The sequence below is a fragment of the Mustela nivalis genome, assembly GCF_964662115.1.
Source record: "Mustela nivalis genome assembly, chromosome: 15".
NCBI classification, from domain to species: domain Eukaryota; kingdom Metazoa; phylum Chordata; class Mammalia; order Carnivora; family Mustelidae; genus Mustela; species Mustela nivalis.
In genome coordinates, this window is record NC_139034.1 from 87,227,422 (window position 1) to 87,252,246 (window position 24,825).

General features: G+C 54.0%; 1 long non-coding RNA gene across 1 annotated transcript; it reads left to right on the forward strand.

Annotated features, from left to right (window-relative positions):
* The first annotated feature begins 19,081 nt into the window (after positions 1-19,081).
* On the forward strand, positions 19,082-22,432 carry LOC309848873. The gene is made up of 2 exons (XR_014303351.1): positions 19,082-19,198; positions 21,836-22,432. It is a non-coding gene; the product is annotated as an uncharacterized lncRNA (long non-coding RNA).
* The last annotated feature ends 2,393 nt before the right edge of the window (positions 22,433-24,825 follow it).

Below are 24,825 nucleotides of genomic sequence, written 5' to 3' on the forward strand. Positions count from 1 at the left end.
AACTGCGTGGACATGGCACAGTCTCTATTAACTATAGTCACTGTGCCCTTTATTAGATGTCCAGAGCTTGTTAGGGCGGCTCTACATTTCTAACCTTGAGTACCCTCCGTGCTGTTGCCCACAACAGCCGCGTGCCCAGCAGCAGGCGCCCCCGGGCTCCCGCCTCCCCGCCCCGTCCGCATTTATCTCATCTCGATGACAGCCTTCCCAACAGCTGCGAGGTCCATCTCTCCTTGTATCTGGGATTTGCGTTTTCTGATGAGTGAGGCGGAGCCTTTCCACGTGTCTCTAGACATCTGCTCATCTTCTTTGGAATAATGTCTAGCAGATCATTTGCAAGCCCCCCCGCCCTGTTTTGTTGCTGTTGAGTTGTGTACGTTCCTTATATATTTTAGTCTTAACCCCTTATCAGAAAAATGATTTGCAAATATTTTCTCCCATTCTGTAGGTTGCCTTTTCATTTCCTTGATGATTTCCTTTGTTACGCAAAAAGATGTTTAGTTTCATGTACGCACCTGTTTATTTTTGCTTTTGCGGCCCTTGCTTTTGATGTCATATCCAAAACCTCACTTCCCAGGCCAACATCAAGGAGTCCTACTGCCGCTCTGTTCCCTCAGTGGTTGCTCAGGACTTGGGTGTTTCATACCCAGCACCGCCTGAAGTTCATGAACCTCCCGTCTGCTCTGAAACTATGTGAACACCAGGTTTATACACTGTTGCCCACGACCCACCGCAGCATTGTCCCTCACATGTTAGACATGTCAGTTTCCCATGGCCAGTACTTGTCTAGACCCGCCTTCACTCGCTCCTGTCCTTGCTTGTCACACTTCCTGCGACTCTGAAGGTCTCTCTGGGACTTTTTTTTTTTCCTGCCAGAAATTCTGACCGTAGGGTTTCCTTTAGTGAAAATCTGTTGGTGGTTTACTCTTTCAGATTCAGCCTGAGAATTTACACATTTTATTCTCATCTTCCTAAGACAGTTGCTTGGGTAAGAATTCTAGAGGGACAGGTTTTCCCCTCAACACTTTGAGATACTCTTCCTCTGACTTTGGACTTCTGCTATGACACAGAAGTCAGTCGTGTGTCCAGCTGTCTTTCCTGTACGGCGACCCACTGTTTCCTTCTGGCAGCTTATAAAATACCTTCCTTCTGAATGCTGTAATTGTATTTTGGTCTGTCTAGTGTTGTTTTCCAAATGTTCTTAGGAGCCACCGAGCCTCACTAGGGAAACATGGTAGCCATCCACAATGTTAGAAGCCACGGAGTCAGCGTGCCTTCCCACTCAGCTGTTCCCCATTCCCGCTGTCCCCGCCTGGAACTCTGATCACGTAGAGATCCGAAGTCTCCTTCTCGCTTTTGTTCTCTTAATCTCACTAGCAGGTGTATTTTTCTTCCTTGGTCTATACACCTTACATTCTAGATCATTTCTTTGGTTCTATCTTGGGTCATGGATTCTCTTTACAGTAACATGGAGTCTGCTCTTTATTCTACATTAATTTTTAAATTTAAATGATATTTTTCATTTCCGAAATTCTTCCTTATTTAGAAAACTTCCTTGTTCTTTATTGTATCATTAAACTTCTCCTATTTTAAAATAATTTTAAACATAGTTGTTCTATAATCTGTGATGTGGGAAACTAAGGCAAAAAAAAAAAAGTTAATAAATGTCCTTACTACCTACAACCCACTGGCAGGTCCTTGGAACAGAGAGAGGGACCTTCTTATAGGAACAAAGCTGCCTTGATGCTGACACTTTGCTAAGGGCCAAAGGCAATCTTAGCCCAACCCCCAGGACCCTGCAAGTCTACTTTAACATATAAAAATTCCTTTGGAAACTTCCCTTATCTCTACCTCCCTGGATACGTGTTGGCAATCAGCCTTCAACCCTGCGGCCCACCGATACACATCTGAAGGGTCTCCTGACTGAGGGTTTACTAAGAGATCATAAATGACTTTTCCCAACAATCACTAGCCCCCTCAGGGTCCTGGAAGTCTTGTTTCCAAAATACTTGCGAGGCTTATGCTATCCCGAACCGCCTCCCAACTTGAAACTGTATAATGGGCGGCTCCTCGTGACCCCAGAGCAGCCCTTTCTGCCCCTGAGTCCTGTCCCTGTGTTTTGATGAAACCGCCTTTCTGCACCGAAGATGTCGTAAGACTCCATGGCTGTGGGCTCAAACCCTAACATCTTTCCTACATCAATCTGTAATTCTATTTTCTATGCAATTCATAGAGCAATTGTTCTGGTTTGTGAAGTCTTTGAGGATTTTATGGTGCTGTCATTCTCAGTTGTAGCACCTTGCTCCCTTGGTTTTAAAATTGATTAATCAACTGCTTCCTTCTACTGGGTAACAGCTCATCTCTTTGGAATCTGGTCAGTAGGAATTCGTGAGGCTCCCGCTGATGGTGACTTCCTCTACGGGGGATTTTTTTCCTTCGGCCGATCACCAGCAACCTGGAAACCAAGTTACCTTAAAACTGCAGTGTGTGTGTGTGGGGGGCGTCTGGGTGGCTCAGGTCATGATGCCGGGGTCCTGGGCTCAAGCCCCGCATCGGGCTTCCTGCTCAACGGGAGTCTGCTACTCCCTCTCCCACTCCCCCTGCTGTGTTCCCTCTCTTGCTTTGTCTCTCTCTGTCAAAATAAACAAAATCTTAAAAAAAGAGTAATTGCATCGTGGGGTTTTCAAGCCATAGGACAACTGGTGTAAATTCATGCCACAAACACACCTAAGAGGGAGGGTGTCTTCACATTTCCGACCAAAGCTGAGAAAGGCAGCGTTCCCTGCTGTCCTATTCCGCAGGGCAGACAGATTCCCCGTTCTAACTTTCTGAGAATGGTCGATGCTAGACTTGCTAGCTGCGGTGGGCTGTGGGCCAGAGCCTCCGGAGCCTTGGTGAGGCCCGAGAAAGGTGGGAACTCTGTCCCAAGCTCTGCCTCCACCCCGCCCCCGCAAGTCCCTGCCATACCCCACCCAGCTCTGCAGGGAGGAGCCCAAGGCCCAGCTTTGGTCTGAGGGAAAGACATTTTTGGCACCAACAAGGATTTCTGCTTTCATTTTGGTTTTGGCCTGTGGATCTTTTCTTTCTTTCTTTCTTTCTTTCTTTCTTTTTTTTTAATTTCATGCCATTTCACCAATGCATTTAAAACATATTTTTAAACATAGGAATCACTTCAAACCTAAGGGTTTTCTAGGAGATCTAGCCTGCTGTATGACTGGAAATGGGTCTTATCAACTCCGTCCTGTATTAAACCTTGAGTTCCAAGAAACCAGGAACCACAACTGATTCGTTTTTGTATCCTGGAAGCTGGCACATGTTGGTGTATGCACAGGAAACATTATTAGAATGAATGCCAAAAATAATCATTGCAAGTTCAAGTAATTGGTTTGAAATTCTGAGTATGATCAAAGCAATTTCCTTTCTGAGAACTCGTAAGGCTGTAATTCAACCCACAGTATGGATTACAAGGTCCCTGGGAAGCTGGTTATCCCCATGAACTTTGTTTTAACCAAATTAGCTGGGAACTTGCCCAGTTGTGCTTTAATTTGTATCACATGGACAGCAGAGAAGTTTCTGTTGTAGACAAATTGCACAATTAAAATGGAATCAGATCCCCAAGGTTTAGAAAAATACTCTTGGCATAAAAATGGTGCAGCTCCCGCTGCCTTCCACTGATGCCTCGTGTTCCCTCGCTGGTGCGACATTTGCCGCCATCGTGGGATTATCCTATCGATCCATTTCTGCGTGGTTCAGCCCCATCGCACCAGTCGACTTTGTTCTGGGGTAAATGGGGTCCGAGGAGGCGTACTGCGGACTCAGTGTTCCCCAGTCCGAGGCGAGTGTTAGTCGTTGCAATGGAGGGAAAAGCAAGCGGCAGTAGAAATTCATACCGGCTGCGGCGCCTGGGTGGTTCAGTGGGTTAAGCCTCTGCCTTCGGCTTGGGTCATGATCTCAGGGTCCTGGGATGAGCCCCGCATCGGGCTCTCTGCTCAGCAGGGAACCTGTTCCCCACCCCCTCTCTGCCTGCCTCTCTGCCTACTTGTGATCTCTGTCTGTCAAATAAATAAATAAAATCTTAAAGAAAAGAGAAGAAAAGAAATTCACACCACTTAAAGCTGCAGCACAACGCCGAGGGTGATGGCTGTGCTCGGAGCAGCCGGGAAGGTTCCACTGGAGGAGGCTGCCGTTTGTTGAGACTGGAATGAAGGGTGAGGTATGAGGGGCCCGGTCAGGGGGCAGGTGGCAGCCTGTGGCCCCAGCTCCCCATCCAGGTCTCTAGCTCCCTGTCCACTGCCCCCACCTCTCCATCCAGTGGCCCCGTCCAGTGGCCTCCACCTGTAAAGCACCAGGCCCTTACTGCTCATGTGTCCTCAGATTTCCATGGCCCCCAAGGACCCTCGGGGGTTCTGGCCATTCCCCAGGACAGTGTTCACGGGCTTTCCCCAGCTGACACCTGCCCCGTGAACTGTGCCTCTGGCCCTCGCTCTTCCTGGGTGACTTGCCCATTTTTAAACGCTGCTGACCTCAGTGCCCTTCCTCTCACCCTCCCCCCTCCCTTGCTTCCTTATGTCCTATAGGATTGTGTTTAATTTATTTATTTGACAGAGTGAGAGAGCGAGCACGCACAAGCAAGGTGAGCAGCAGAGAGAGAGAAGGGGAAGCAGGCCCCCCGCTGAGCAAGGAGCCGGATGTGGGACTCGATCCCAGGACCCTGAGACTATGACCTGAGCCGAAGGCTAACGATTAACCCACTGAGCCTCCCAGGCGCCCCATCACCTTGCATTTCTTACACTCTGAATCGAAATACGGGCCGCACATCACTCCCCGCCTACATCAGCAGACTCCACGTGGGGCATGAGTTGCAGCCACGGAAGTCAGGTGCTCCGAGAGTAGAACTGTCTCTTCAGAAGGGGGTCGGGTGCGCAAAAATACGTCTGAACAGTCCTTGTATAGAAAACCAGAGTGCTTCTGGGGGACGGAGTACAGCAGAAGATAATGGGGTAAAGATCAGTTTGGCAAATTAAGGAAAATAAAAATATCCCATATTGGTGGCCCTTTCAGGGAAAACAAAGACAAAAATTACACAAAAAAGCCAAGGTGGTTTCAAACTTTTCTAGATGAACTCAGATACACATCTTAAAAGCCCGAGCACACTCAGGTCATTTGATTCCGCCACCGTGTGCCCCACCAGTGAGAAGAGCCGGGATTTATAGACAACGAAGCAGGCCGCTTTAGGTGTATTTGTTTATTTAATTTTTCCAGGAACACTAGGAGGTGGGAGTTATCGCTCCGTGTCCTGGTGGGGGAAGTGAAGCCCGGGACAGCCAGACACCTGGAGGGAAGCAGGCAAGGGGAGCAGATGCCCCTGGAGCTCCGCCAGAAGCTGGGCTCTGGAAGGCGGGAAGCCGCACGCCTTAAGCACGGAGCTGGCGGGAGCTGGGGCAGGGGCCGGGCGCAGCGGAGGCCGGGCGCCCGTCCGCCCCCACCCCTGCACCTGCTCCTGCAGCGGGAGGCGCTGGGGTGGCCCAGCCCGGGCCCTGCTGAACTGAGAGGGCATGGAGACCCCAGCGGCAGGCGGGAGCCCGGCTCTCACAGAGGCGGCGTCCCACGCAGGGACTTTGCCCAGACGGCTCATTCATCCAGTTGCCACGGATGGTTGTGGGGTCTTTGTTTGCTCCTCGTTCATAACCTTGCCCATACGCGCTGCTCTCTGCTGCCCCTGACTTCCGGGAGGTCTCGAAGTTTACAGAAGAACATACACGTGGGCGGCAGCAAAAGGGATTTTCACGCAGTCACCGGCTCAAGGCCGCCGGTTATTAGCAGCTGAGGAAGAGAAATCTCGAACCTGGTTCTGAATTTTATGTTTCAGTCACTGGAGGAAGGATCTCTTCAAAAAGATGCTTTTTATAAAAATAACATTTTAAAGTGTATGTTTGCATTTTGGAGAATGGAGTGAAAGCTTATGGAGCCGTCCGATGTGGGTAAGATCTTAGCAGGGAGAATTTCGGAAAGAAATAAGCAGCCGGTTTGCACGTCTGGGTTTGCTTCCCTCCTTCCCGAGTCTAAGGGCGTCAGCCGGCCCCAGAGGCTCCGTAGGCCTCCGCTCCAAGCACAGACCCTGCCTCCGGTCACGGTGGGGCGCCCCTTGCCCAGAAGGGGTATCAGGGTAGCGTCCATGCAACTTAGTATTTCTAGCCTCCTAACTAGGTAGCTGTCCAAAAAAAATGAAACACATAAATTAAAGTAAAAAACGTTTCATTTAATTCTTAAATAGCGGCTCCTCCTTGCCGGGTTCTTGCTTTCCGCCGCGGCCGCTGCAGGACGGAGGAGCGCAGCTGCCCTCGAGCGCCGGCCTTTCCATCTCCTTCAAGCTGTCGCTCCCGGGCACGCGAGTGTACCCCCCCACACACAACATAAAGCAGCCTGCCGCTGGCTGGGGGTTGGGGGTGCCCCTCAGGGTTCCTCCGTGCACAGTTTGGGAACCATTAGAGCAAGCTGTGTCAAACCGGCAGCGGCCACGTCGGAAGTGTCGCCCCCGGCGGGCCTCCTCACCCGTTGTTCTGCGACTGCGAACCGTTGGTGCATTTATACTTCGCAGCGGTGACAGAGGTCAATCAAGATTCTCCACATTTTCACGCGTCTGAGTGCACATCACGGGCATTAATTTGCTCGGTCCTCCCTCCGTGGTGGGCGGGGAAGGCACGATGACCAGCACGTGCTGAGCTTCTTAGCCTCGTTCTCGTGGGTGCGGCCCCACACCCACCACTGCGATCCTCACACCCACCACTGCGATCTAGGCCGCGGGCCAGCGGGCCGGGAGGGCGCTGGTTCTCCGGGGCTGCGGAGGGTCCGCGTCTGGGCACCATGGTTAGACCCCGAGTGTGGGAAGGGGACCGGCAGGGCTCAGTCTTCCCCTTGACCCCAGGGGGGCTGTGACCAAGTCCCTGTGCCAGAGGGATGGGATTCTCCTGGGCTAAAGGAACCGGGCTCTAGAGAAAGACTTCGTCACGCTTCTCCGGATTGAAAGCCCCAGTGGGGGTGTGGTACATGAACAATGAATTCTGGTCCACTGAAAAGAAATTTTAAAAACAAACAAATAAATCAATAAAACTGAGATTAAAACAAAATAAAACGAAACAAAAAACCCCAAACAAACCCCAGTGGGTCCCCGTGGGGTTAGAAGGTCAGGGTCAAGAGTCTGACCTTGTGCAGAAGATGGTCCATGCAAAAAAAGGACCCAAATTCCTTGCTTGGGTTTTCTTCTTAAAAAAGTAGATTCATGGTGCCTGGGTGGTTCAGTGGGTTAAGCCTCTGCCTTCGGCTCAGGTCATGATCTCAGGGTCCTGGGATCGAGTCCCACATCGGGCTCTCTGCTCAGCGGGGAGCCTGCTTCCCCCTCTCTCTCTCTGCCTGACTCTCTGCCTACTTGTGATCTCTGTCTGTCAAATAAATAAAATCTTAAAAAAATAAAAAATAAAAAAGGAGATTCAGGGCGCCTGGGTGGCTCAGTTGGTTAAGCAACTGCCTTCAGCTCAGTCATGATCCCGGAGTCCCGGGATAGAGTTCCGTATCGGGCTCCCAGCTCCACGGGGAGTCTGCTTCTCCCTCTGACTTTCTCCCTTCTCATGTTCTCTCTCACTCTCTCAAATAAATAAATAAAATCTTTTAAAAAGTAAAAAATAAAAAAGGAGATTCTGACAGACGGGGCCTCTGCTCACATGCTCACTTTGAGAATTGATATTATTTACATGACTTGAACCTCAATTGCCTATAAATCTCTTAGCCTATGTCCCCACTTGGAGTTTTTCCGTATTGGCCAGACTTTTGAGTCCTTTTCAGGCTTGGAAAGCCCTCCTCAACCCCCAAATGCTCCACGACTGCAGGACAAACATTTCTGCCCCCTGCCCCAAGTCAGGAAGCAGGGGCTCAGCACTGTGAGGGAAAGGGGGGTGGCGTCCTGGTGTCAACATGTAGAAAAAGCCTCCTACGAATTCGTGCATCTGTCACGGCTCCCAGATGTGAGATAATACGTACATTTCCTTGAAATTCCAATTAATACATGGTCCACAGCATTGGGGGAGATGGAGAGAAAGTAGAGTATCTCTAAGTCAAACCCAGAGAGAATGGTCAGTGACATACAGGCAGAAAAACTAACCTGTTTTGTTTTTGTTTTTGTTAGATTTATTGACTGATTTTAGAGAGGAGGGCAGGGCAGACGAGGGGAGAGAAACAGACCCCCACTGAATGTGGAGTCCCGTGTGGGGATCGGTCCACGACCCCATGAGATCATGACCTGAGTTGAAATCAAGCGTCGGATGCTTCACGGACAGAGCCCCCCAGGCGCCCTCTCACTAACCTACCCTTAAATGTAAACTTTTAATTTTGAATAGCTTTCGAGTTCTGTAAAAATTGGAAAGAGAGGTAAGCAGAGCGTCCCCGCACCGCCATGCCCCACCTCCCCTGCGGGAACAGCTCTCGTTCTTCTCACGCGTTGTCACAGCTAAGAGACCAGCACGGGTCGACCGCGACCGTCCCCGGGAGTTCTTCAATCTCCTTGTCCCGCAAGCCGCCTCTCCCGCCGCGTGGCTCAGCTTTTAGCTCAACTCTCAGGCTTCAGGACAGAAATTCTTCACTCAAATGGAGACAAAAAGATCACATTCTATACGGTAGCATTTGTTTGTGTTCAGTTCAAAGTATCTTTCCTGGGACTCAGGTCATGAAGATATTTTGCTATAGTCTTTTTTTGATAATTTTTTTTTACTGTGTTAAAATATACATAATGTTTGCCATCTTCCCTTTTTTGTTGTTGTTTTAAAAATATATATTTTTTAATTTATTTGACAGAGAGACAGTGAGAGCAGGAACACAAGCAGGGGGAGTGGGAGAGGGAGAAGCAGGTTCCCCGCTGAGCAGGGAGCCCGATGTGGGGCTCGATCCCAGGACCCTGGGACCATGACCTGAGCCGAAGGCAGATGCTCAGTGACTGAGTCCCCCAGGCACCCGCCGTCTTACCGTTTCATAAGTGCACAGTGCATGGTATTGAATATATTCGCAATGTTGTGTAACCATCACTACCATCCACTCCATAACTCCGTGATTATTAAACGACGACTCCCCACTACCCTGTCCCGGCCTCCTCCCCCGCTGCCAGCACCCACCACCTATTTTCTGTCTCTATGCATTTGACAGCTCTAAGTACGTCATATTTTGGATAGATACATAAACACTGAGTTTATCTTAACGGCTGTATAGCATGTCATCTTAGGATCACGTGACGGCTCACCCCTTTTCTCTATTACAACTGTGCGAGCACACCTTTCTTTGTGTAGACTGTGAGTGTGGTTCGAGCGAGGACTAGCTGCTACATTTTATGGCGTATGCATGTGTACGTTATTACACGCTGCTGATGCACTTCCTAAATGGCTCTTCAACCTCATGTCCCCACCAGCAACATATGGAAGTATTGATTGTTACATTATATTGGGAGAAGTTCAGGTTCACAAGCAAGTTTCTGGGCTCAAATCCTAGCTCTGTCACTTACTATTACAGTCACTATTATCCTCCTGCTTCACGGATGAATAGTGTTTCATTCTATAGATAGGATTTTTGGGTAACATCCAGTTTTTGGCTTTTACAAATAAAACTATTGTGCACATTCTAATACATGACTTTTGGCAAGCCCGTGTATGCACGTCTGTTGGATCTAAATCTAAAAACAGATTTGCTTGTCCTGGGGCAGGCGTTTGCTTGTTTTCGCAGAAAATGCCATGCTCTTGCCCAAAGATGTTTCACCAGCTTACGTGCCGCCAACAGGGTCCGGGAGTTCCAATTGCTCCACTTCCTGGCCAACACTTGGTGTTGTCAGTCTTTTTCCCGTTAGTGTCGGGTCTGTGGTCTGGAAGCTTACGAGAAGAATCATGGCAGCAGATGTTAGCAATGTTCCTCTCGCTCTTGCCCAGGGGAGCGAGAGTCCTGGGAAGCTGACTGGGAGTATGTCTCTCTCCCCCGGCAAGAGAGGAGTTTTACCAGCAGGGAATGAATTCCTGCGGAAATTGCATTTCCAACTGCCAATGTGTAAGAGGGTAGCCCTGTTTTATACACCGAGCTTATGAACTTGGTTAACGCATCTGTTAGATTTGTTGGCCCACAATGAGAACCTGGTTCATGTTTATAGAAATCAGAATAGTAGTTGCTTCTGGGGGTGGGCCGGCTCATGGATGGGGAGGGTGGGTGAGGTGGTCTTCTTGGTGCTGAGAATGTTCCAGATCTTGACCTGGAGTATAAACATGGGAAACATCACTGAGGTGTACACGTAAGATTAGTGCAGTTTTTTACACTGTACTGTTTGTGGAGCTTGCGTAGACTTCCATTAAAAAAAAAAAAAAGGTCAGTTACACTTGGTTTCCTCTTCTTCCCCTGTTGGACAAAGACCTCTTTCAGCTCGGCCACTGCGGTTCTGACCGGCAAGAGGACGGGGCATCAGGACAGAGAGGAGACTGCGTCGTCGGCTCTGAGTGAGAGAGGGGTCCCTCCAGGCAGGGGCTCTGAGAGGACAGGTGACAGTCGGCGGGGTTAACTGGTGGAAGGCGCCCAGCACCGAGGGGCGTCACAGGGCCACGCAGGGAGGGAAGAATACAAGCCTTTCTGTTTTCTGATGTGTCAGCAGAAGGAACAAGTTAAGAAAAAGGTGTTAGTGTCAAATTTATAAGGCGTCACGCGGGGTTTGCCAGTAAAAGAAAACCCAGTTGCTCAGCCAGACTTGGAAAAATATTATTTGGTCCCTGAGTAGAAACAGATGTTGTTTCCCGTTAAGGAAATCGGCTCATCCGTCCTCCCTGCGCCCCGGCGGCAAGGTGTTCGCACCTCGCAGGTTTCTGCTCCCTCCGGGACCAGATCCCCGGGCCGGAGCAGATGAACAGAACTCCCCCTTCGTCACCTCTGCCACTGGCTGGAGAGGGGCCGGCTGGGAGGCTCTCCTTCCTGACCTGTGTTCCGCTCCTGTTTCCCCGCTGCGGGGAACAGCGTCGGGGCCGGTCGCTCCCGTCTGGGGGCTCTGGACGGAGGCGCTCGCCCTTCGCCAAGGGTCGTTCTCAGTAGGCGTCGGGTCTGGGCTGCCCACGACTGCGTCCGCCGCTCCCGCCTTGCCCAGGTGAACAACAATTCGTGCTGGAGGTAGGCGGGTGTGATGGCCCGGGTCCCCGTAAAGCTGCCTGTGGGCCGGCCCTGGGCTAAACCGTAAGGTGGGTTGAGCTCCCCTGGCGGAGTGTCACCGCGTCTGTGCCTCTCGGGTCCTGCTTCTCACATCGGCCTGCTTGTCCTCCGGGGTGACCCATCCGCCCACACACCCCCGCGCTTGGCTCGCTCCAGGCACCCGCGTTCGGCCTTCCAGCCTGTGGACTCGCTTCCACCTTCTAAAGGGTTTTCACACAGACCCTGTTCCCTTGACATCCTAATAAGCTGCCCCCCCGCGTCCCGCAGGCCGAGTAAGGACACTCGGTCTCAGCAGCACGGGCTGATCTTTTGGTTTCATTCATAGGACCTGGACACACAGTAGCTGGGGGGCTTTAGAGGTCGCTAAGGGCGTGCGGTCCCCAGCTGGTGCCCGGCGGAGAGCTCGTGGGGCCTCACGGGGACTCCCCGGCTTCTCAAGAGGGAAGTGGTGAAAAGGACACTGCAGGGGAGGGGCAGGGCCGTGACAGCGAGCGCGCTGGGCTTGGAGGCCTCCCAGCCCGGCACCACGGACACAGCCCCGACCCCCAGCGCGGGGCCCGTGACGAGCAGACCTCGACTGCATGCCAGGGTCGGGCCCGGGAGCTCGTCTGCGCTCCTCGAATGCAGCGAGCCGCACGGCGGGGCCCACGGGCGACCGCGGGATCGCCGCCTTCCGGTGGGATTTGCCACGACGTCCGCGCGATACGGTGGACTTGGCTCTTGAGCTACTAAAATGTGGCTCATGAGATCACACAACTAAACGTTAATTTAATTTACTTTCCACTCATTAATTTGCAGTTTTTTTTAAATAGCCAATGCGGCTAAGGCTACTTTGTGGGACACTGCAGGAAACACTCCTTTGGAGAGTACGGGAACAGTCGTCTGAACTTCTCTGAATATTTATTTTCATCTAAAACATGAAGAAGCCGCCTTGGCCAGCACTGACTTTTCCGAGTGACTCTGGGGCCCTCACGCAGTTAGTCTCTCCAGTGGCCCCTGGCCCGTGAGTGTGGAGCTGTCCTGGCCGGAAGCTCCTAGTCAGTGTCGACTGTGGCTCCGTTCAGAATCTTAGAAACAGCCTAGTTGAGTCTGTTTTATTGGGTTTACGAATGATCTGGTCTTAAAGAAAACTAGTCCTTGCAAAGGGGAACGCTGACTTCAGAAGAACCCCGCTTCGGACTGTAGACTGACAATCCCGCGGACGATGCGGTCCCAAGCAAACACCAAGATGGTGGAAGGGACCCTCCCCCCCGCAGCTTCAGCGGACGCTTCCGGGGCAGGACAAGGACAGCCTACTCAGGCCTCACAAGGCCACGTGATTCCGAATGATCTAGACTGAGTTGTTGATACAGATTCATGATCACCAACCGTAACCCTCATCTCGGTACATGTGGTGTCTTGAAAGGTCAGCGGAAGACGCCGTGAAGTCATCAAGATGGGCACTTAGGGAGGCAATGCTTGAAGACGACGCTGAGATTTTACCATTTTTAAGATCCTACAGTACAATACAAAAGCTCACTGAATATCGGATACATTTCCAGAAGCCTCTTTTGAATGTTTGAACTGAGCAGCGATTTAAGTCAGATAGCCCCGAGGAGGACGTCCGACTGGTTCCCGCAGCTGATGGACGAAGAAACCACAGGGTGGCAAGCGGAGGCGCATTGCCTTTGCCAGGAAGCGCCGTCGGAACGCACGTCGAAAACACTGGCGAACACTGAGGGGACGAGGTTAGAATCCATTACACAGTGTGGGAAATTTGCTGCACAGCTGGAGAAGGGCACAGATGTTCCTTTTTTAAACTTTCTCCTTTGAAATAATTTCAGATTTACAGAAACGTTGCAAAGCTAGTACAGAGTCCCCCGTGCCCTTCACCTCGTGCCCCGAATGTTAGCACTCACGCAGCCACCGCGCCGGGCCGAGCAGGGAGATCAGCCCGATGCGCGCTCCCTGCTGTCCTTGTCCCAGCGGCCCCCGGCTTCCCGCCACTGGCCTTTTCCCAGCAGGAGTCTCCGGGGTCCGCACTGCGTGCAGCTGTGGGAGCTCTCGGGCTTCTCCCGCGCGGGACGGTTCCTCCGTCTTTCTTTGATTTCTCTGCCTTTCATGACCTTGACACTTTAAGAAATATAGATTATTTATTTATTGGGGGGGGGCGCATGTGGGGGGAGGGGCAGAGGGAGAGAATCCCAAGCAGATTCCACACTGAGCACAGGGCCGGGTTCGGGGCTCCAGCCCACGACCCCAAGATCATGACCCAAGCCGACATCAGGACACTCCCCCGACTGCTCCCCATCCAGCGACGGATGACCTTGACTCTTTGGAAGTGCAGCGGCCAGTTGGATACCTGTTCTCTCAGAATGGACCGAGGTTGTGCATGTTTGGCAGGAACACCAGAGACGATGTGGGGTCCTTCTCAGCCCTCCTCAGGGTCAGTCTCTCTCCTGGCTGGCGGTGGTGACCTTGATCTCCTGGTCAGAGCCCTGGGGAGTGACTGTGGCTCCTCTTGAGATTAGTAAGTATCTTTCTTTTTTTTTTTAAAGTTTTATTTATTTATTTGACAGAGATCACAAGTAAGCGGAGAGGCAGGCAGAGGGAGAGGAGGAAGCAAGCTCCCCACCAAGCCGAGAGCCCAAAGCGAGGCTCGATCCCAGGACCCTGAGCCAAAGGCCGAGCCTCAACCCACGAGCCACCCAGGTGCCCCATGGAACATACATTCTTAATAGTAAATGGCTTTTTATTAAATAAATTCCACTGGCAAAACTGTCCCCTCCAGGAGAGGACGCGCGAGGAGGTCAAAGTCTCTGCAGCCGCGGGCTTGTCCTTGTAGCATGAGTGACTAACAGCAGCGAACTCCCAGGGCCACACGTCCCGTGGGCCCCAGATGTTGCCAACACATCTACGCTGACTTAGAAATAAAAACGTAAGGGAATGTTTATACGGGCGCCTGGGTGGCTCAGCTGGGTAAGCGACTGCCTTCGGCTCAGCTCATGATCTTGGAGTCCCAGGATCAAGTCCCAAATCGGGCTCCCTGCTGGGCGGGGCGTCTGCTTCTCCCTTTCCCACTCCCCTGCTCATGCTCTCTCATGCTCTCTCACAAAGAAAAGAAAAGAAAAGAATGTTTATAGTACTTTGTGATGAGGTGGGAATGACCACGAAAACTTGTACTACACAGGATTATTGTGGTTAAATTGCAGCCAGGTAACTTAAAGGCTGTTGGATTTAAAGACGAAACCAACAACAACAACACAGCTGTTTAAGACTTCTGACCCATCGCTGGGAAAACCAGACTGTCAGAAGGATGCTTCCTAGCAGGTTTTTTTTTTTTTTTTTTTTTTTTTAGATTTTATTTATTTATTTGACAGAGAGAGATCACAAGTAGGCAGAGAGAGAGGGAGAAGCAGGCTCCCCACTGAGCAGAGAGCCCGATGCGGGGCTCGATCCCAGGTCCCTGAGATCATGACCTGAGCTGAAGGCAGAGGCTTAACCCACTGAGCCATCCAGGCGCCCCTCTAGTAGATATTTTTAAAAGAACAATAAACACTCTTGATTTGTACCTTCATATAAAGGTGATTTTTTAAAAAGGAGTAAGAAAGTAACAGCTTTTGAAAGGAATGTGAGAGAACATTTGGAAAACAGATGGACTAAATTTTTTATTGTTGCCCAAAGTCATGTGTGTCATCTATTAAAACGCTCCTGTCTTCATACTTAAAAAAAAAAGAGAGACATCTTTATCTTATTTAACAATCTTCCCAACAATGGTGGGTTGTAATTCCATTTGCTAAACAATGTTAGCCTGTAGCGCCTTATGGTTAATCTGCATGAACAACTAGTTGACGTCAGGGAGGACGGAGTTTACTAGCTGAGTCTCAACCAAGAAATGTTCCCATGATTGGTAGATAAGATTGGAAAATGAATAAAATGATGGGGTAAGGTAATTATTCATTAATTTTTGGATTTGTGCTTCTTACAGAGTATTTTTTACAAGTTTGAGAGCCAGTGAAATCAAGTATCAAAATAAACAACTTAGAATCAGACCCACAGATGTTGTGTCAGAAAATGTTGGACTAAGAGTCTCAGAAATAGTCAAGTGCATTCAATTACATTGCTTCCACTAAGAGTCTTATTACGGAGAGTAGGGCCACTTTAGTGAGCAGGGAAAGGTTTTCTGGGGGCGCCTGGGTGGCTCAGTGGGTGAAGCGTCTGCCTTCGGCTCAGGTCGTGATCTCGGGGTCCTGGGATCGAGCCCCGCATCAGGCTCTCTGCTCAGCGGGGAGCCGGTTTCTCCCTCTCCCTCTGTCCCTCCGCCCCCCTCTCCAGTGCTCTAACTCTCTCAATAAATAAATAAAATCTTTTAAAAAAGGTTTTTAGTAGGATAAATAAAAAACATAAAATTGTTTTAGTGCATTTGTGTTTCTTTTTTATTTTATTTCTTCAGTGTTCCAAGAGTCATTGTTGTGCCCCACACCCAGTGCTCCATGCAGTCCGTGCCCTCCTTAATACCCACCACCAGGCTCGCCCAACCCCGCCCCCCACCCCTCCAAAACCCTCAGATTGTTTCCTAGAGTCCACAGTCTCTCATGGTTCTTTGTGTTTGATTCTCAGCTCACCCTTTTGGCATTTTAACTGTGTCCGTTCTACAGCCGAGTCACATGTTAGCGCAGTCGTGTCCAGCGCAAGTTTATGTCTCGACGCAGGGAGGGCTTGTGACAAGTCTCGGTTACCCACATGTGGGAGTGACAGTGTTCGCAGGCGAGGGACGTGCTCCGAGGGAAAGTCCTCCAGGCTTCCTCTCCTTCCGCTCCCTCGTCGTGAAGTGACGTCGCCCCTGGTTTTAGCTCAGGACACCGGGCGCTGAGAGGAGGCACGATGCACACGTGTTTTTTTTTTTTTTTTTTAAAGATTTTCTTATTTATTTGACAGACAGAGATCAGAAGCAGGCAGAGAGGCAGGTGGCGGGGGGCGGGGGGGGAAGCAAGCTCCCCGCTGAGCGGAGCCCAATGTGGGGCTCGATCCCAGGACCCCCAGACCACGACCTGAGCCGAAGGCAGACGCTTCACCCACTGAGCCACCCAGGCGCCCCTTTTGTTTTTGTTACATACGTGCGTCTTAAAAGCCATCGGGGACTTGCCGGAATCAGAAGCCGGTCATGTGCCTGTCCGGCCACGGGACTCTGACTCCACTGGAATCTGTCCTCAGGGCTTCATGGGCTGTTCTAGATCGGGCTCCCCCAGCGCAGAGGCTGGCGTCAGAAAGCCAGCGCTCACCCTCCGGGGGCGTCCGTGCTGCCTTCTCGTGCCGGGCGTGGACTGTCTGCAGGGAGCACTTGGACGCAGGCGCCAGTAAGCACACGCGTGCGGGCGGCATCGGTGCCCGCCTTTCCCTGGAGGAGCGAAACCGCTCTCACGCGTGTAGGAGCGACACGGGTACGGCTTGCTCCCCGTGTGGGCTAACGTTACTCTTTATCGCTTGGAGCTGTAGAGGACCTTCCCGCGGGTCACACATCCCGCTGCCACAAGGCACACAGGGATCTGACCTCCGTGTTAAGGAAGAAGCGATCAGGCACGGAGGGGCTGCTCTGCGCAGGGTCACAGGAGTGGGAAGCCGCCCAGGCGGCACCCCCAGATCTCAGCCTTGGGACCTACGCTCCGTCTGTCGGAGCTCGCACCTCTCCCCATCCCTGCTGCACCAGAGCCCGCGGCCTCTACCAGGTGCCCGGCCACGGTCCAGACTCTTCCTTTGCGAGTCAAGTTTGTCTCCGGGAGCACTGTCTTAAGAGGCTGGTGTACTCGGAGGAGGAGGGTCTGCTACCCCTTGACTATGCCTAAGTATTATCCGTCCTATTAGATCGCTTTCCAGATGGCCGCACAAGAGAGATTTTGTGCCAGGGGGATGGGACACGAGCGCACCGTGCATGTTTCCATCTGCGCGGGCGGGGAGGGGTGCGGCCTGCAGGTGGGGGCTGTGTGGGGCACTGCAGCCTTCTGTAGGCTCGGGGGCTTCAAAAGCCATTGGGTAACAGGGGTCACAATTGGTGTTTACACCAGCCGAGTGAGGAAGGGGAACAGGTGATTCTGACCCCCCCCCTTCGCAGATGGATTGACTCAGGCTCAGAAGGGGGGATTCCAGGACTTTCTTAAAGTCACACGGTTGGACCCGGTTGGACACAGCTGGAGGTCTTGCATCCCAAACCCGGTCTGCTCTGACTTCCTCTGTTTACTGAAGCTTCATTCCAGTGGTTCTTAGCAGGGGCAGCTCTGGCCCCGAGGGGCTGCTTCAGATACCCGTGGGGACATTTTTGCTTGTGTCAGTGGATGCAGGCACCTCGGTGTCCAGGCGCCGTGGACCAGGGATGGTCAGGGTCCCGTGAAGGGCAGATATCCCACACAGGGGTAGCGCCTAGCTTTATGGTGGCCCACTGGGAGCTTTAAAAAATGGTTCTGTTACGTGTTCGTCATTATCTGAGCCTAGAGCGTACTGGTACCGTACAGGAGCCGACGGTAGCGAGGGGCGGTCCCAGACCCGTGCAGCCCTGGCCCGTGGCTCGCGGTCGGGTACCAGAACCTCCCTGGGACATGACGCCGGGCCCAAACCGCCGGCGAAGTGGCCGGACGGCGGGTGTCCATTCTTTCCACGTTCTACATTCTAGGTGGTTCCTGGAACCGCCTCTGCTCTGGAGCAGCTGCTTCTTTGCCTCCGGCCACACCCGAATGCACTGTTCAGAAAGCTTCCGTGGCGTCCTGGGAAGTTTTGAAATCAGATGTCCGTGGGCTTCCTTCCCAGGTCTTCCCCTTTCTGGGGCAAGTTCCTAAGTGCCTGGGCCTTGGTGTCTTTGTGTGTAAAGAGGAAGAGGAGGCCTGCCTCACCTGGTCGTCCAGAAGCGCGATGAGACCTCGCACGTGCGTGAAGCACACAGACGGACGCTGTTCTGTCCCCTCTGTTCCCTCTGCCCCTTCCTTCAGCAGAAGGAGTCCAGTCTGCTCACTGTAACGCCTCCTCGTTTAAACGGAGGAGCGCACTAGTAGCAAACATCTCTCGTTCCGCAGCTGTCCTTACTGAAAACAAACAAACGGAAATACACGCGTGTCTACCGTTCTGAGCGTCGCAGGGGGTGTGGGCTGCTTCGAGATTCTGACATAAGCCTCTGTCCAGGCGCACACGCACCTGCCCGTGTGCTGTTCCAGGTAAGCCTGGAAGACAGGAAGACAGGGTGGCCGTGGCTCCGGAGGCCGGGGAAGCCCCATCCTGGGAAGGCTGCCCAGTGCTGCCGGGCTGGGGCTGTCCCAGGACGAGGCGGGGGCCTGAGGAACCCTGGCACGGGGCCGGGGGACGGCCATAGGGCTGACCGGCCGAGGGCACGCGGCGAGGCGAGGCGAGGCGAGGCAGGCTGCTCTCATGCAGACGCGAGCACGCCTGCTGCCACTTTGATTGCCAGCATCGATCCTACTGACCTCTGCCACCGAGGTCTCTCCTGAGGCTCCTTCCGGGACAAACAGGTGCCCTGAGAGAGAGGACGCTGTGTGGTCAGGGTACATGGGCAGCTGACACCTCCACGGGCAGTTCCGCCACTAAGGGCCCTCATTAAGTTAGGCACTGGAGGGTGACCAGATAGCATGATTTCCTTTGGGGATTTCCAGTTGTGTCTGCATCAGCCCACGACAAAAGAAAGTCACGCCAATGACAAGCCACACACTTGAGTTTTCCCATTTAAAGAATGACTTCCAGGCAGAGGTTGTGATGCTCTTTCCAAGGAATGGGTTGTACGATACGGTCCAAACCGCAGTAATTTTCCAAGCGAACATGGGATAGCAGCCGTGCCTCGTGGGCCGGGCTTGGCTCTGACAGGGAAACAAAAGAAAACAGACCATAGAAATACAGCCGAGGCATAGCTCAGAAAGAGTACCAGATTCTCCTGCGGGAAGGAACCCCAAAGCATGGTTGAGAATCTATTGACTTTTTGAGTTCTTCCCAGGGAAGGAAACTGAGGATTGAGGTAAGCCTCCCCCCCAACACCCACAACGAGTCCGAGTTCTGTTTCTCTTTCACGTCAGTGTCCACTATGGTCACCATGAGCCTTCCTGGTAGTTTGTAGCACAGACGGCGCAGTGTCTCGGCGGGACGCGGAGCTAAAGGAGTCCGCGGCGGGACCCACCAGGGACTGCGGCCACCATCCCTCTGGTGACACTCCCGCGCACAGTGTGTCTGAGAAAACAGCTGGGCGAGAGGCTCAGTCTCTCTGGTCCATGGCCAACTCTGGTCAGCCGCGCGGAGTGCCCTCTCCCAGCGCGCCCTGGAGGCTGAGAGAAGCCCTTGGGGGAGCCGAGGTCCACCTGCGAGGCCGTGATGCAAACCCCTGACTTGGAGTCACAGCGACGGAATTGGGGGCGGCCAGCCCCCGCCGGCTCTGCTCTTCCTGAAGCTTCCACAGAGGTAGCAGGTCACGACGCTGTGGCCCCAGGAGGCGGATGTGGGACCGTGGAGAGGCCTGAAGCGTGCCGCGTGCGGGTGTCTCTGACACGTCAGCGCTGCTCTGCACTCTGTCACCCCTGCTCTCTGGCTGCAGCCCGGTGTGGACCACCGGCTGATGGCCACGGCCGGGGCCGCCGCCGAGCACTGACTTCCTCCCCACTCTTCATCCTGGACGGCCGCCTTGCGACTGTTCCGTGAGAAAGTGACGCATGTGTCTGGTCTCTCGGTCTTTCTGTCGTAACGGCTTAGCGCTACCCTTACCAAGACAGGTCCTGGCGTCCCGTCTACTCCCTTACTGCTCGGCACGGTACCCTAGATGTCACGAGAGAGGACTGAGTACTCAGGGTGTGCAGAATCACCCTAAGAAGCAGGCTTCTCCGAGCGGGGAGCCCGACGTGGGGCTCGATCCCTGGATCAGACCTGAGCCAAAGGCAGCCACTTAATGACTGAGTCCCCCAGGTGCCCCTGGATCCCATTTTAAATACTAGCAGTGTTGAGGAGTTTTTGAAACACAAGGCAAGTAGATTATGAAGCCTGTAAGAAACACACATGTGAAAGTGATGTGAATTGTTTCTGGGAAGATGCACAAGAAACTGAAGTCTGGCCCTGGGAGGAAGGGGTGCCCGATGCTGGAGTCTGGCCCTGGGAGGAAGGGGTGCCCAATGCTGGAGTCTGGCCCTGGGAGGAAGGGGTGCCCGATGCTGGAGTCTGGCCCTGGGAGGAAGGGGTGCCGGATGCTGGGGTCTTTCCAGTCTCGTCCTTAAAGTCCAGAAAATGAATACAATATTATTACATAATTAAGTGGCATTTCGAACAGTGGGAAAGTGTGTAACTACCTGAAAACGAAGTTCCAGCCACCGACCCAGAGTCCCCGAATAAACACCGTACGAGCGCAAAATGTGAACACGAGTAACGGAGCCTTAGAAGGAACAGAAGACAAAAGGGAGGGTCACCAAATCTTCGGATTCAGAAAGACCGCTTTCACTCCGACAAAATCTGGAGGCCAGGAAAGGAAAGTCGGACACACCGGACCAACCCCACTCCCCCGCTGACTGGTCGGCAACCACCATCACAAACAAAATCAAATGATACTCAGCGAATGAGGAAAGATGCTGGTAGCTCCCATAATAGAAAAATGGCTAATACACTTCGTCACATGAATTCCTAAAAATCAGTGTTTGAAAAGGCCAGGCATTTCATAGGAAGGTGGGGAAGTATACGAAGACGGTGTAGGAAAAAACGTAGCTGGTTCTCCAGGGCTCAGACCCACCGCGAGAAGGTGCGAACCGGCACCACTGAGAGGCGAGTCCTTTACTTCTCAGGGCGGCGAGGATTACTACGAGGAAGGTTTTGCACTCGCGCTGTATTTGTAAAGGTGAGGAGGAGACCGGCAGCTTGTACGCCGCTGCAGGGAGCTTAAGTTGGAACCTCTGGGAGCAAACGTTCGCTGAGATTTAAAACGTAGCCAGGGTCTGGCGAGATTTGAAATGCATGAAGCCTTCCTCCCGCAGCAACGGCCCCCGTGCGCGAAACCCTCCGGCCCAGCGTGCCGGGCACAGCACTGCCCGTGAGAGCGCGACCGTGGAACTAACTTCGTGTCTGCGGGGCGGGAAATACACGTGCGCGCCAGCGTCAGTGAGAGGAAATGGGGTTCCACGGGGGCCGAACGAAGCTGTCTCAGTATATACAGAAGGAACAGAAACGACCCGAGGAAGTGCATTAGCGCCCTCCTTTGCAGACAGTGTCCTGTACACGTGGATGTGGGCACTGGGTGCTCGGGCCCTGTCCTTTTCAGGATCACGCGTCACGTAGACCCTTGTGTTGTCAGGAAACTGTGCTTGTCTCTGGAAAGAAGAAAGGGGAGCCCGAGGGACGCAGGGGGTGTCAGGCACACGTCACACAGTCAGAGGATGGGGGCGCCTGGGTGGCTCCGTCGGTGAGCGTCTGCCTTCCGCTCAGGTCGGGATCCCAGCGTCCCGGGATCGAGTCCTTGCCCGGCGGGGAACCTGCTTCTCTCTCTCCCACTGCTTCTCTGTCTCTCAAATAAATAAATAAATAAATAAATAAATAAATAAACAAAATCTTAAGAAAACAAAGAGTGACACAAACACAGAAGAGCAAAACAAAAGACTTGTGAAACCTTCATTTATTCTTTTCGCAGTGTTTACGAAGCTCCCCCGCGGCTTACCTCGAGCTGAGTGATCGCGTGGAGAGAAGACACACGAAGCTCGAAGCCAAACTAACTTTTCCCTGCGTGGAGACGTTTTCCTGCAAAGCCTGGAGCCCGGACCGGCCTGTGGCTCTGGGATGAGGTTCTGGAGCAGGGAAACGGGCGGCCCCCCGAGAAGCCAGACACGACGCCGGGCTCTGTCGCATGTTGGGAAGCTGATGTGTCTGAGATGGGGCGTATCTGTGCCCCTGCTGGGGGCCACAGGGCTGACACGCGTGGGTTTCCCACCTCGCGCCGGTCCACACGGCAGTCCGCGGGCCGGGCGCCCAGCGACCTTCTGTCGCCCAGTGTCTGCCTGCAGGGGGCTTGGGCTCCAGCGTGTCCGGGAAAGAGAAGCTGCTCCTCCCAGCCTGAGAGGGACTGAAGGCTGGACGTGGCGGTGGTTTGTTGGCCTCGGGTTTGTCTGGTACAAATGCAGGACGGCTGGGGGCGGGGGTCGTGCTGACGAACGGAATGTTCTAGTTCAGAGAAAGGCTTTCGTGGCGTGCATTAATCGCTAACTTGCAAAGAAGGTGACAAAGCACACGATTCGGAAGTCACCTCGGGTCATCAGCAGGAACACGTGGGGTTTATGGGTTTGAGAGACGAAACACTGGCCCGGAGATGGGTCTCCTCCTCAGTCATACGCAGCTCGGAGGGGCCCTTTGCCTCTCTGGGCTCCTCCTGACGAGGGCCAGACCTCCTCGGCGGGGGGTGCGCGCCCCAGTGCCCAGCGCACCCCCTGGCGGGCCGCCCTCCCTCCAGCAGCCTCACAGCCCGGCATTCGGCTCCCCGACCTGGACGTGGGCGGCCGGGCCGGGCTTTCCGAGCCGGCGGGGACAGGGAAGAGGTGTCCACCCCTGCCCTGCCCCGGCGCCAGCCTGCTCCCCGGGAAGCTCGACATCCCATTTTTCAGTCGACGGTGTGCAATCCCGTCACTTTGTCTCACGGGAATTAACGCAGTGAAGTAAGGGCTGAGGAAGTGCCGGAGCCCGGAGCCCGCGGGTACCGAACACAGGACCTGCCGGGGGCTCTCTGCCCTCTCGCCGGGCACCCGCGCGCCGTGGGAACGGCAGGGGTGTTTCCTCAGCGCTTTGCCAAACCCTTCCCTTGATCCTCCGCGGCCCGTCCAGGGCTGGTCTCCTCCCCGTCCCAGAGGAAAGGGATGCTCGAGGTCGGATGTCGGGAAGCCCGGGCCCTGTCTGCGGCCCCGGGGAGTGTCCCGCCCCCTGTACCCGCCGAGGGGCTGCACGCCTGAGAAGGCGTCCGGAAACGGGTCTTGCTCTTGCAGGTCTGCTCTGACCTTGACACTGGCGGTCAAGGTCAAGCCTTTTCCGCCATGGCCTCTCACACTGGCTCCAGGGCTGGGGCCTTCAGCAAAACCCTGCAAAGCCCGGCTCTCGAGCCCGGGTCTCTGACCAAAGCAGCCGTCGCCCCGGAGCACGGGCCCCGCATCCTGGGGCCTCCGGCTCATCCGGCTGCCCCGTCCAGAGTCAGCCCAGCGCCACCATGCGCACGTGGGCCTGAGCACAGCCAGTCCCCAGCCTGTGGGTGCTGGGTCTGCGGGTTCGAGCCCGGCCGGCTTATGGAGGCCAGAGTCCCCTCCCGTCGGCGTCCCCGTCGTAAGACATTGTGGTCCTGTCCGGTCCCTCTGGTCCATTCCTCCTCCTGCCGTCCTCCTCGCTCTGTTCTGGGAAGGACCGAGGTGCCCAACCAGCCAGGGCCATTTCCTTCCTCTGGTAGGGAGCCCCTCGGCTCTGAGCTCTGTTCTTTCCTCTGACTCCTGGAGGGCCGGACTCCCTTCGACAGTGCTCCTGCGGCCTGTCCTGCGGGCAAAGGGCAGCTAGAGGGAGCCGGCCAAGGGGAATGTCCAGAATCTGAAACAAAATGGGGCCAGGGCCAAAGGGGAGGGGCCCTTCCAGGTGGGGAGTAGGAGGGAGCAGACGGGGGGCCTGGGTGGGGGCGCGTCAGGCTGGGGGGCCGAGTCAGCTGGGAGCAGGGGCTCAGAGGCAGGAAGAGGGGGGCTGAGACACACGGAGCCCTGAGGGAGCGCGGCGCCCACCTCCCAGCGAGCCCGACCCGGCTACTCCGCAGCGTTTTGTAGTGGCTGTTGCTTTCCTTTACTTACACACGTTCTTGTCTCTAGAACAAAGTATTTCCAGACGTTGGAAGGCCTTAGGGATCGACTGTCTATCAGTGTGAACCTGAGACTCGGAGACCTCGGGTGACTGCCCGGGGTCACCAGCTTGTTATCTCTGGGACTTGACAGCGGATCCCCCAGCTCCTGAGACCCGGGGGGCTCAGTCCCAATGCCCAGCTGCGCCCCCCACCCCGGCAGGAGGAATGACTTCGACGGGGCGGGACTCATCTCCTTCCGCTGCGTGCAAAGTGCCACAGCTCACGGCTCAAAAGAGCACACACTTCCCACAGATCCTGTGGGGGGGGGAGCCTGGGCCTGGCTTTGTGGGGCGCTGGCCCCCCTGCCACTGGGTTTTCTTAGTTTCTCTCTCCCTCGTCCAGCCTCCGACCTCTGGGCATCAGAGACCTTCTGTTCTCCGGTCCCGTGGGAGCTTGCTGCCTCGACGTACTGGGCTCCTGTGTGGGGACGGCCTTGGTGTCAGAGGAGGGCCGGTGCTCACGGGGCAGCCTGCTATATGCGCACCAATTTTTACGTTACTCGACACCCCACCTCCTGCACCGGACTTCCGTCGGTTCTTCTTGGGAAGTCTTTAGGGTACACTGTAATTAAGCGGCCTTCCAGGAAAGTCAAAGGATGGACGGGCTGGTGGGTGCATTGCCTTGGGGACCTTCTGTGCCCTTGTCGGTCAAAGGAGGGGGGGGGCTTTATTTCGGAGGGTCAGGTGTCCATTCCTGTGGCCACCAGAGCGTGAATGTGTCTGTTCTGATTTACCTAAGGGAGAGGGTTGCTCTAGGAAATGGCA